Here is a 13,613-nt window from a genome sequence, read left to right as displayed (position 1 = left end):
CCCTTCCCCCTGTTGCCTGTCCCCTTCCTCGCTCCCAAATCACTTATACTATTTTTTGCCACTGTGTGTTATTTAATTCAAATTTCATTGTAATTCAAAGAGCCATTTGACTATACATTCTTTATGAAAAGCTCATTAAGTTGAACTACTCTTCATATTTAGCTTGCATCTTTTGCTCTTGAATTCGTTCATATTTTAAAACCAATTATACCATTTTGTGCTGGATCAGTGGTCTGTATAAAAGAAGAAAATGATGCTGTATTTGATCAGGTCTTTCCATGCTTTGCAAATGAATAGATTAATAATTGATGAATAACTCGTCAATGATACCACTTTTACTTCATAAACTGTACTTCCAAGCGCATGCCGGCACTATTCAACAAATGCAACATTAGCATTTAATGAGGCAAATGGCTGTTCCAGTTTTAGCTTAACTAATGCAATCATCAAAATTGAAGTGGGAAAAATTAATCTTCTTTTTTTTAAATTTTTTTATCTCATTAATTAAAGCTTCTTTTATTGGTAAGTTACATTTTTATTGGTGAATTTTCAGTCTGTTGCCTGCCTGTTAGTATTACTTTTCATCTTTGTTAGTTCATCATCAAAAATATATGTTTTTATCCTATTGGTGATAGTGTCTTTTTGTTATTTCTGTTTACATTCATGTAATTTTTTATTGGAATATGTTAAGTTTCTACAATTGTTTTTAACCCTAAGAAGACTGGGGGGGGGGGGCTGATTCAGCCCCCCTCAACATTTTTCGCGATAAATCCGCCGCTCGAAATTTTTTGACCGCTTCGCTCGCGCAACTTTTGAGACCAAAATTACTACATCCTGTATCCATTAAAAGCCTTCACTATACATTTTTATTTCTTCACATCTCTTGGTTTCTATTCTCCCTTTTTACCCCATTTTCTCTCTTTTCATTCCCAATTCTTTGTTCTCTTTCTCTTAAATGTTTCCCTTTTTTCTCCCTCTTTCTTACCCCTTTCTCCTTTTCTTTCCTAAAATGTCTACCCTCATTTCTCTCTCACTTTACTTTTTCCACACTTTATTCTCTCCTTTCTCCCTTTCTCTTTCTCTCTTTGTCTCGCCCACCAGAGGTGAAGGCAACACTTAGGGATCCAAATGTCATCCCTTGTCCGTCCGTCACAAACATTATGACACATAACTCCACAACCATACGTCACCAAACTTGGATGGTAGATGTACTTAGTGGACCTGCATATTATGCTGTAGTCAGAGGTCACATTTTAAGGTCAAAGGTCATTTTCAGGTCAATGTTAAGGTTTACAGGCAAGGGTCTCTCATGACACACAACTCTGCAACCGAAAGTCTCTTTTCACCCAAACTTGGGTTGCTGATGTACTTAGGAGACCTGCATGTTATGCTGCAGTTGGAGGTCACATGTTAAGGTCAAAGGTCATTTTTAGGTCACTGAAAGTTTACATGCAAGACTCTCTTATGACACATAACTCTGCAACCGTAAATCACTTTCCACCCAAACTTAGGTTGTAAATGTACTTATATGCTTTTCACATTGCATTTCCTTAACCCCATACTATCCTTAACCCCGGACTATCCTTAACCCTATACTATCTTTTTTTGGATTCACACTGTCTTTCTTAACCCCATACTATCTGCTTAGCCAGGGTTAACGCCTTAACCCCGGACTATCTCACAGCTCATGAATATTGATGATTTTACCATACAGAGCGTGATTAACATGCAATTTCGACTTCTGTGATTGGCTATTGCTTAGCCCCAGTTTTCCTTAGCCCAGTTTCGTTTCACACTGCATCTCTTAGCACCGCGTTTGTGGTGCTAGCACCACAATAAGCCGGCTAACCCTGCTTTTTTGCAGGGCCAGTACAGTACTATTTACCGTGCTAGCCCACTTTGCTAAAACGTAGTGTGAAAACGAAGTGGGCTAAGCTTAACCCCGGGAAATTGGTGGGGCTAAGGCCCCCCCCTTAGCCCCACCAATTTCCCGGGGTTAAGGAAAAAAGTAGTGTGAAAAGCATATTAGGAGACCTGCATATTAATTGTGTTCATAGGTCACATGGTAAGGTCAAAGTTCATTTTGAGGTCAACATTACAGTTTACATGCAAGATTCTTATGACAAATTTTATTCAATCCCAGTTATTTCTCAATTGGGTTCTGTTGCGTGCCTTAGCAAATCACAATATTTTTGGTCATTTTCATAAGTGGGCGAGACACAAAATCACTTATGCCTTGTCTCTTCTAAATGTTTTTTTTTTTTATCCCTCCCTAAACATTTCCCTTTGTTTCTCCCATCCTCTTTCTTACTCTTTCCTTTTCTTTCCTGAAATATTTCCCCTCATTTCTCTCTCACTTAAATCTCCCACCCATAGTTATTCTCCCCTTCTTTCTCACCCCTCTCTTCTTAAATGTTTTTCCTTTTATCTAACATTTCAATTCGTTTTTTGCTCCCTTTTCTATTTCCCCAATTTTTTACCTTTGCTTGTCTCTCGCTTTAATTTCCCTTTATGTCTCTCTCCCACATTCTCATCCCACTCTCTCTCTCTCTTTTCCTGTATGTTTGTATCTTCCCTATTTTTTTTCTGCTCTATCTCATCATATTGCACCCCATTACCTTCTGTTGTTTTTCATTATGTTATTTTTTTATTACAAGTTTTAGTTGGTTGAGAGGTATTCATATGTTAATGAAACCATATTTGGCCTCAGTTATTTCTATCCAATCATCAAATTTATGGTGAAGGATCACTTTGTTTTGTTTTTAAAGATAAATAATTAAAGTGGGTAAGTTTAACACTGCTATTGTTACCTGTCAATTTTTATAAACCCTTCAGCATACCTTTACAACTGAATCCAAGCATATCAAAGGTTAAAAGTACAGTTATTGATTTATTATTAGCAATTAGCAAGTATTTTAGTAAGTAAAATTGTGCAATTATCTTGATGGTAGAGGTGTCACGGTTTAGTGGATTTGTTTTTTATATCAATCTGATTGTTTATAGTTCAGTATATCCTCCTACCTACAGTATTTTGTACTTGACAATCTTTATCTGATCGTTAAATAGAAAGTGGATACTATTACTGTTACTTCAACTACTACTACTACTACTACTACTACTACTTCTACTCCTACTACTTCTACTACTACTACTACTACTACTACTACTACTACTACTACTACTACTACTACTACTACTACTACTACTACTACTACTACTACTACTACTACTACTACTACTACTACTACTACTACTACTACTACTACTACTACTACTACTACTACTACTACTACTACTACTACTACTACTACTACTACTACTACTACTACTACTACTACTACTACTACTACTACTACTACTACTACTACTACTACTACTACTACTACTACTACTACTACTACTACTACTACTACTACTACTACTACTACTACTACTACTACTACTACTACTACTACTACTACTACTACTACTACTACTACTACTACTACTACTACTACTACTACTACTACTACTACTACTACTACTACTACTACTACTACTACTACTACTACTACTACTACTACTACTACTACTACTACTACTACTACTACTACTACTACTACTACTACTACTACTACTACTACTACTACTACTACTACTACTACTACTTTATTATATCTCTACTTCTACTATTGCTGCTGTTGTTGCTGCTTCTTCTGCTGCTTTTTTCTTCTTCTTCTTCTGTTTTTTTCTTTTTCTTCTTCTGCTCCTCCTCCTCCATACCCTTCTCTTCTTCTTCCCCCTCCTCCTTCTTCTTCTCCTTCTTCTTAAGGAGGAGAAGAGAGAGAAGGGGGAAAAAGGAAGGGAGGAAAAAGAAGAAGACAGGAGATTAAAGAACCAAAATGAAGATTTAAAACTGATGAGGGGGAGAAGGAGTTTGGTAATAAAGGGATACAAATTGTTTCTGTGAACACGCAAACTATACAGATTAAACAATCTATTATGTCAACCTTCTAATTTGATATTTTTACCTCCATCTAATTGCTTAAACAACCAATCAATTTGGTTTTTATGATTTTCATTCGATGACTCAGTCTCATGTTTAAAGGAAAGAAATAAACATATTCAGTTCATCCCCCTAATAGAATTGACAGGCCTCTAACTTTCTCAGAAATGTCACTGTTGAGTTGGTTCCTAATCATAAAATTAATTTCTGGATTAGAAGATTAAACGATTGCTTATTGCATCTTCATTGGAGTAGAAATACACGTACAATTAGTTAAACGAGATGACTGTTTAGCCGTCACCATGGTTTTTCATTGATCTCTGATATTTGACACGTGTGTCTCTGTTCTGCTTGATTTCAAAACATCTTTTAAACAAATTGAGAGTCAGTTTAACTTGATTTTTGTATGGTGTTTATAGTCATAGTCATTGTTTGGATTTTTTGCTGTATTTCACTCCACCTACATTGTAGGTTTATTCCTAAGTTAAAGTAAAGCCATACATTTATGACTTTAAAAAGAATAACTGTGTTTTGCTTTCACTGGCTCAAAAATTGTTACCTTATCACCTTTAATTAAATGTGGTTTTGTCTCACCTGCATAGCAGAGTGAGACTATAGGCGCCGCTTTTCCGACGGCGGCGTCAACACCAAATCTTAACCTGAGGTTAAGTTTTTGAAATGACAGCATAACTTAGAAAGTATATGGACCTAGTTCATGAAACTTGGCCATAAGGTTAATCAAGTATTACTGAACATCCTGCGTGAGTTTCATGTCACATGACCAAGGTCAAAGGTCATTTAGGGTCAATGAACTTAGACCATGTTGGGGGAATCAACATCAAAATCTTAACCTAAGGTTAAGTTTTTGAAATGTCATCATAACTTAGAAAATATATGGACCTAGTTCATGAAACTTATACATAAGGTTAATCAAGTATCACTGAACATCCTGCATGAGTTTCACATCACATGACCAAGGTCAAAGGTCATTTAGGGTCAATGAACTTTGGCCGAATTGGGGGTATCTGTTGAATTACCATCATAACTTTGAAAGTTTATGGATCTGATTCATGAAACTTGGACATAATAGTAATCAAGTATTACTAAACATCCTGTGCAAGTTTCAGGTCACATGATCAAGGTCAAAGGTCATTTAGGGTCAATGAACTTTGGCCAAATTGGGGTATTTGTTGAATTACAGCCATAAATTTGAAAGTGTGTTGGTCTAGTTCATAAAACTTGGACATAATAGTAATCAAGTATCACTGAACATCCTGTGCGAGTTTCAGGTCACATGATCAAGGTCAAAGGTCATGTAAGGTCAAAGAACTTTGGCCACGTTGGGGGTATTTGTTGAATTGCCATCATATCTCTATAAGTGTATTGGTCTAGTTCATAAAACGTGGAAATAAGAGTAACCAAGTATCACTGAACATCTTGTGCGAGTTATAGTAGTTTTCAAAATCAGCACTGCTGCTATATTGAATCGCGTGATGCAGGTGAGACGGCTAGAGGCATTCCACTTGTTTGTTTAAAGCTTACAATTACAAGGCTTGTTAATGTAGTTTCTCATGGCTAATTTTATGCAATGGTTTTTGTACACTCTCATTTTTGAGGATTAAAAATAAATCCAGCTGAGCGTTTCATGAAAGGACTTGTCGGATGTTCTATCCGACAAGTCCTGTTTTATCTGAGAGTTGCCATAGTAACAGTGCTTCTCAGCCAATCAAAATCAAGGAAAGGTGTCAGATCTGACAACTTGTCGGAATTTTGATGAAGCCCCCCCCCATCAGCTGTGATAGATTAGATTTAGGTTTAAACCTTGTTGATTTTAAATATAATGCTAAAAGAATTGAACTTAAGTCTTTTTATATTTAAAAGTATATCCTTAAAATTAAAAATAAATCCAATATTCTGCTGGTCACTATTCAGAGCTGATCTGGATTCATTTTAAATCCTTGAAATTTAGAGTGACCTGAAATAAATGAAGATTGACTGTGAAAAGTGACTTGCCATACACTGGATTTAGATTTCTACCTTGAAGATTTTAACTAGAATTTTAAAGAAATTAGTTTAAAACGTTTGAGGTCAAAGAGTAAATCTTTAAGATTAGAACTAGATCCAGAGTTTGAGTTTCTTAAAGTACTACTCTTAACTTACGTACATCTTTATTAAATGGCCCCCAGGCATGAAAATTTATTTTAGACTGTATTTACATTTCTTTCAAATTTTTCTTGTCTATTTTACAGGATACGATGACGATGATGAATATCTTGATGATGATTCAGACTGATAACACAGGAGTCTTGAAAACAGTATCTTGTGTGATGTAAATATTTATTTTTTTGTACAAAAAACAACAGCAAACAATGAAAACAGGTTCATATAGGGTATATACATATATAATATATAGGATTTTAAATGAATTATTGTTTTACAATTGTGATTCAGGTGGTGAAATATATAAGGAATGAAGTGGGCAACTAAAATGAACTGGACTGTTTTCACCAAGGTTAAACCATCTTAATCTAGATCTGCAATTATTATTTAATTATATTACATTTATCATCATTATTAGACAAAATATGAGATTTAACACTGATCATGTGACTTGTATAAAGTATTTGAAGACTATTTGCTGTTTTTAAAAGAGCACAACTTATAAATCACCCTCCTAGACTTGACAGGATATTCTATTGTGCCTGTTAAAAAAAAATGACCTTGAAAAATACCTAATTGTACCGAACAATTAATATTCTTTCCAATTATCCATTACAAATTCATAATGTATACACAATTTTCATGGACCACTAACAAAATCCTTTTTTCCATAAAAATTAGAGTATCATATGTCAATATTCACTTCCCTTGGATTACAAAGGGGACAGGTCAAGAAAAAAAACTCTTATGCAATGCTATTTTCAGTCTGAAAATGTTTTATGATAGCTTTTCCATTCTCATAGGTTACAATATCAACTCATTCCTAGGAAAACTTCTAAACTGCTTTTTTTGTAGCCCTGTCACATCTTTAGGGTGATTGAAAATAGGACAATATTTATAGATTCCATTTTTTTACTTGAAAGTCAGATATATTAATGTGGGTTTTTCCACTGTTTGCACCATTTTGTCATACTCCGAAAAAGTTCTTGAATGATACTAGCACTAAAACCTTTTTAGTATAAACTTGATCAATGATTCTCTATTTTGCATTTATTGATTATTTGAGGTTTAGTATTATATATCCTAAGATTTCTCATGCTGTCTGAGGAAAATAAGACACTTTTCACACGTGCATGGGAAAGGATATATTTCACCTGGTAGGAAATTGAGCAGAGATGGAGAGAGAGAGAGAGAGAGAGAAAGAAAGGCGAGAGAGGGGAATAACAAGTGATAAAAAGAAATGCATAGTTATAGGGCTTGAAATCAATTTACATTTCCATGTGCATTGAAACAAGGTCATGTGACAGCCAAGATAACATGGATAACATTAAGCAATGATTCAACGAAGCAGGATTAAAAGCTTTTAAATAATTCAAGAAATATTTGCGCTTGCATGTACATGACTGACCTGATCCACATTTGGTGCATGAACTCAATTTTGTGCAAGGACGTTTTTTTTTTAAATGTCCTCGGTCAACCTTTGCAGGAAAGTTATTTTGATAATTTCAAGGTCACAGTTTAATTCATATATCTTTTTGCTAATCACATAGTTACCAAATTAACCTGATTGCCCTGAAGAATCTATGAAAACACCAAAGATTGCAATTATATACAATGTTTATTTCTTATAGTGATATTCAATTGCAATTGTATTAAATTAAGAAAGACCAGTAATAACTTCTCTGGAAAAAGACAAAATTTCCAACCATTACACCTCTTCCAATCTGAAGTCATGGACCACCAGTGCAAAAAGTTTTTTTTTTCATATGATATCAAAATATATGACAAGTGGTATAGACTTGTAGATAACTAGTTATTTTATATGACAAGAATATAGTAAACATGTATTGATAGAAATATGTACGTGGAATGTTTTATTTTTGACAAGGTGCAACAAAAACAGAACAAATATTTAGAAAAAAAGTGGGCAGAGAAAATATATGACGTAGTTTGTTGTCGGAAGTATTTTTACTTCTGGCTCAAACTGCTATCTGAAACCAAGTCCTGGTCAAATATGACTCTAAAATTAGTCATATGTTGACTATATAAAATGAAAACCTGCACTGTTCTAGTCCAAGGCGAGTATATTCCAGTGAATATCATATTGATTTTGTGTAACATTTTGTTCATTTAAGAAATACTTGGTTTTATGATCATTAGGACCATGCTCCCAACTATTCAGGTCAACACTCTATTTGATGCGCAGCATAATAATATGTTTATTATAGATTTACAGATATTGACTATATTTCAAAGATGCCCTAAGGTTTTATGAAAAAGCTTGCGGCATATTTCATTTATAACAGTAGAAATAATAATTATGAAAATTGATTTTTGGAATCCTTGAAAGGCCTGGGGCCCCATTGCATAAATGTTACAATTAAGGGAACTTCGCCATAGTAACGCAGATCATCAGCCAATCAAAATCAAGGATTCCATGCAAGTTACCATTGGATGGCAAAGTTACCATAATGGTAAATTTTATGCAACAGGGCACAGGATAGGTTAAGAGGGGTTTAAAGATTAACAGGGTAATCATGAAAATGAATTTAGTTGGCCAGAGGAGGGCTCAAATCAACTTGTTAGATTTATTATCGTAAATGCTTATGGATAATACAGTCTTGTTATATTTCAGCTATTGTTGTTTCATTTTTCTTTCTTCTTTTCTATGGTTCAATTTAATGTTACATGACAAAGTTTACTGAAATATATCAAATTAAAAGCATTGCATTGCGATACTTTGATAGCCATTCCACCAATATGCACTTCCTTTACTGAAAACTGCAATGAAGTGAGAGTATTATTGATCCATGAGAGACAATTCTGGGAACAAGTTGGTTTGGATTGTCATGCTGCATTTCTTTGTCTTTTCTTTTGTTAGACCATTTAAATATTATTTTAATACACAAACAATGTTAATCATACAATATTCCACTGATTTTACTTGTGGAAAGGGTAGTTGTACTGATAAAAAAGAAACCAAGTAATTGCACTTGTAAAACAACTGTTTTTAATGATTACATGACATGATTAAGGTAAGCTGGGCACAGCTAATATGTGTAACATTATATATTTTGATACAATGTATAGTCAAGTCAGAAATACATGTACCCTAGCCAAGTACAAAAAAAAAGAAAAATAGATGTACAGGTATAATGATAATGGAACTAGTCGCATCTAGCTAATTCATCAGTCCTCTAATTTTCAAGTTGCTTGTATTGAGGGTGTCACATAGATGTGAATTTAACAGTGACCTTTGCAGGCTTATTGATTAATTATGTAAACATTCTTAGTACATTTACACTAGAGGTTATTAATTATTACTTGGAATGTATGGATCAATGCTCATTGTAGCAAACTGGAAACATTTTGTCTTTCATTACACAGTAAATCATCTAAGCATTGGATATCATAAATGACATATAAAATATAAATAAATATAGGTACATTCTATATACAACTCATTTGATCTTTCCTTCCATTTTGAACAAGATTTTATAATATTATTATTAAATTGAATATGCACATAGTATATATATCAATATATGATAATCAAGAAAGCAACAAAACTATGTTTTTTTCACTTGTGGTGATGTTTACTATGTAAAAGTAATTGTACCGGTACTTCAAAGGTTATGTCTTTACCCTATGATAAAACCACATGAGATACATTTATTTAGAGAGATATGGACTTGATGAGAATATTGGCTTAATAAATGAACATTCAACGAACAAAATATGCAGCAATTGTCTTCTTTTCAATTTCATTTATTTATGTATTTACACTTGTTTATTTGAAGTCTGTTTCCTCAAGTGTTAATATACTGCTATCCCCTGAGGGCACTTAAACATACATTATGTGCTATATATCACACTATTGCACTTTTACAGTAGTCTAATTTGTGCACATGACAAAAAAATTCGTGACAAGGTATCCATTGCAATTTTCTAGCACACACAAGTGCAACATGATAATGATATATCTTCAATCTGTACATTAACAATAATGAATATCTGTTTAATTTATGTGAAAAATGCAAACATAAAAATACATGTATTTAAACATATCTGTGTAATGTCATTTACATTGATCATTAGTCACTTTAATTAGAAGTTATGAACAACCCCTAGTATATCATGTATATTTACATCTCTTTACATCTGACACCCTCACTCTTTCTTTTGTTTGTATTGTCTCAAAATATCATTTATTTCAAAATCATACATTTGATATCAAATAATTTTTCTAAGAATTCATAATAGTGTGCTGATGTTCCATGAGACATCAAAATTTGTGTAACATCATTGGAGATAAAATGGAAACACTACATTTAATGCAATACAAGAGAAATAGGCATTATGTTAGGTGAGAGTGGGGTAATTGAGACCCCGGGGTAAATAAAACCCCCAGCTCACTACTCAAGTTTACCAGTGTCAATGAGATTGATGTTTGTGTGGTATTTGAGACGGTTCTTTAGCACATAACTTAATTAAAGGGATGGTCCGGGCTGAAAATATTTATATCTTAATACATAGAGTAGAATTCACTGAGCAAAATGCTGAAAATTTCATCAAAATTGGATAACAAATAATAAAGTTATTGAAGTTTACAGTTTACTTTAGCAATATTTTGTGAAAACAGTCGTCATGAATATTCATTAGGTGGGCTGATGTCACATCTCCACTTTCTGTTTTCTTATGTTATTACATAAAATCATATTTTTTTTCATTATTTCATACTTGTGTGAATAATATGTCTCTCTTATAATGAAATAAGTTGCAGCAATAAATATCTAATGCACTAAATCAATTGTCAATCCAATTTTTTTAGTTCTTGGAGAAAAAGAATTGAATAAACCTAATTTCATATAATAAAATACAAAAGAACAAGTGGAGATGTGACATCATTCTACTGCTAGGCATTAAACATATATCATTGGAATTAAGAAAAAGGGGCCTTATTTACCCCACACTTGCCTACATTATTCTGGTCCCTCAGTCGTCGATGTAGTGTACACTTAGCTCCGTTTTGTGACATTGTGCGGAAAATAAAAATGCTTTCTTATTTTTCATCCAAGTTTGATGTTCTTCTTTTTCAGTGTCATGCTTGTTTTATCTCTAAAGAAATGGTTGACTGGGTTAGAATCAACGCTTAAAAGACGGCCTTTTGAAATTAGGGTGTATAAAACAATTTGTATTTGAAGCTGATATTTCACTTTCCCATTCGAAATAACTAGTCAAAATTTGTTAATGAATCATTATCCAATTAAAATGACGATGCATACTCGTCACTGAAGTGTAGAATTGAACGGCCATTTTCACTTTTAACGGTCGAAGAAAAGCATATGTAGAGCTCGTTAATTAGCAAAATAAGATTGCTCAATGATGAAATAAATTCTTGTTGTCCTCGTTAATGAATCAATTATTTGTGCGTTTTGCTAAACAGTATCAGTTATTTCTGATTCTAAGAATCTATAATTGACGTGTCACTTTACCATGCAGGCTACCTTTGCATTGATTTGTTTGTCTTCAAAAATCTTAATGATTGGCACAATTTTAACTTCTTATTATACGTGATTTGCTTTTCTTGTTCGTTGAGCCCTTTCGACGTTAATGACTTGGGCAATTCACTTATAAATTGATGATTATGTTATCATTCTCGGGGTAAAACAGTCTTTTGATAAAAAAAATATATATTATCGTTCAGACATGCTTTTTAAAAAGTGAATATTTTATATCAACGGAATCTCTTTCAATTCATTTCAGTTTAATAAAGCTCATTAAAAGACAGAATTACGTACACTGACAAAGTTGTATGGTATTCTAATTGGGTCTCTTTATATACCATGTACAATATTTTGGTTCAAATGAGACTTCGTGAAATCTCATAAAGTAATTTATAACAAGGATGTGAAAGAAGTTCTCTTTATTTTCAAGGCAGAGTAATTGAATTGAATTAAATCTCCGTTAAAACAAGTAATGTTCCTTACCTAATTATAGAATAATACATGTGAAATTAACAAACGAAAAACGGGAGGATAGCCCTACTCAGCAGCGGCAGGTCTTTCGAGGGGTCCTTATAATGACATTGATCATAAATATTCTTAATACAGATGTTAAAATTGTCATTATTGTAGTCACTTTATAATGACGTATGATTTACATGATTCAACAAAGTATATTTATATTGTTTTTGCACCACCCGTTGTAAAACTGCCCAACAAATGAATTAACCCTTCACCATGAACAAATAAATGAATTCACTTAAATCAAATATCGTAGGATCTTGTAAGTTTATTAAAATTATTTTCACTCAAGTTATCAATCTTTCATAAATTTTATGAGTAATATTTTGGTTCATTATATGAAACAAAATAAGATAAACGATAATTACACCAATGCCGTTTGTAACCGGGAAGAGGGGGGGGGGGGGCTGGCAAGTAATGTTAGCTGATAGCATAACGTCCAACGAAAGGGTATGGAATTACCACGCGAACTTCTAAAGGTTTTGGTGTAAAATGGTGCTGATTTAAACTTGAGGGATTCTTTTTCAAATTTACCTGACGTAGTGCTTAAGGGGCTTAAGGCAGTAATCTATCAGATTAATTACTACTTTTCAGTTTCCCCCTGCTAAATAAATAAACCCTGAACATCAATATTATAAGTGTTAATGCTTCATCGCTATAATGAAATTGCATTGTCTGTATGCTCACTGTTTAAATGGTCAATTCCTACGCTATATGATTATCATGAGTGGTTATTCTCTCACATTATTTCGCTGCATGTACTTCCAGCGAAAGCTCTCTCTCTCGTTCTCGGCTTTAGGTTGTGATGGGAAGAAATTACCCGTAACGCTGGGGTGCAAGTAGCTGCGATATCTGATCATGGTATGGTCGTGATCATGACTTTGAAATGGAGATATGCTTTATAGTAAACGGGAACAAAACCTATCTCTATTCCTTTTTCTGTATTGTTCCAATATTATAGAAATACGCCTTTTTTTCTCCCAGAAACGACAAGATTTTATCAGAGCTAAGTGCCCTAGGGTTAATGAATTTACTACTCGCACGTGATCAAGGCATGTGACAGATTTTCAGGACGTAGACACGTTTATCTGAGTAGTCACACTTATCGGCAGAATTTTTGGGAAGAGGGCTTTATAGACAACCCCCTAAACTTCAATTAATTCAATTTCTACTTCCCCCTTCCAACTATTGCCGTTCCGGCTTTAATTTCGGAATTTATTATGGAGTGTTTCGTTTTGGGTTTGAAGTAACCAGCGTTTTCAAGATAACTACAGAGAAAAAAGAAAATAAAAAACCTATAGCAAATATCTCGCTTTATTAAAAAATACATATATTATCTATAATCCAGCAAAATTTAAATCATAATGGACATTGATGATCGGTAATGTTTTGGAAGAATTCCAATTACCAGCTATTACCAGGTGTCAAAATCCTTTTCTTTT

This window comes from Lytechinus pictus, unplaced genomic scaffold (assembly GCF_037042905.1).
Source record: "Lytechinus pictus isolate F3 Inbred unplaced genomic scaffold, Lp3.0 scaffold_19, whole genome shotgun sequence".
Classification (NCBI taxonomy): Eukaryota; Metazoa; Echinodermata; class Echinoidea; order Temnopleuroida; family Toxopneustidae; genus Lytechinus; species Lytechinus pictus.
Note: the sequence above shows the minus strand (reverse complement) of the source record.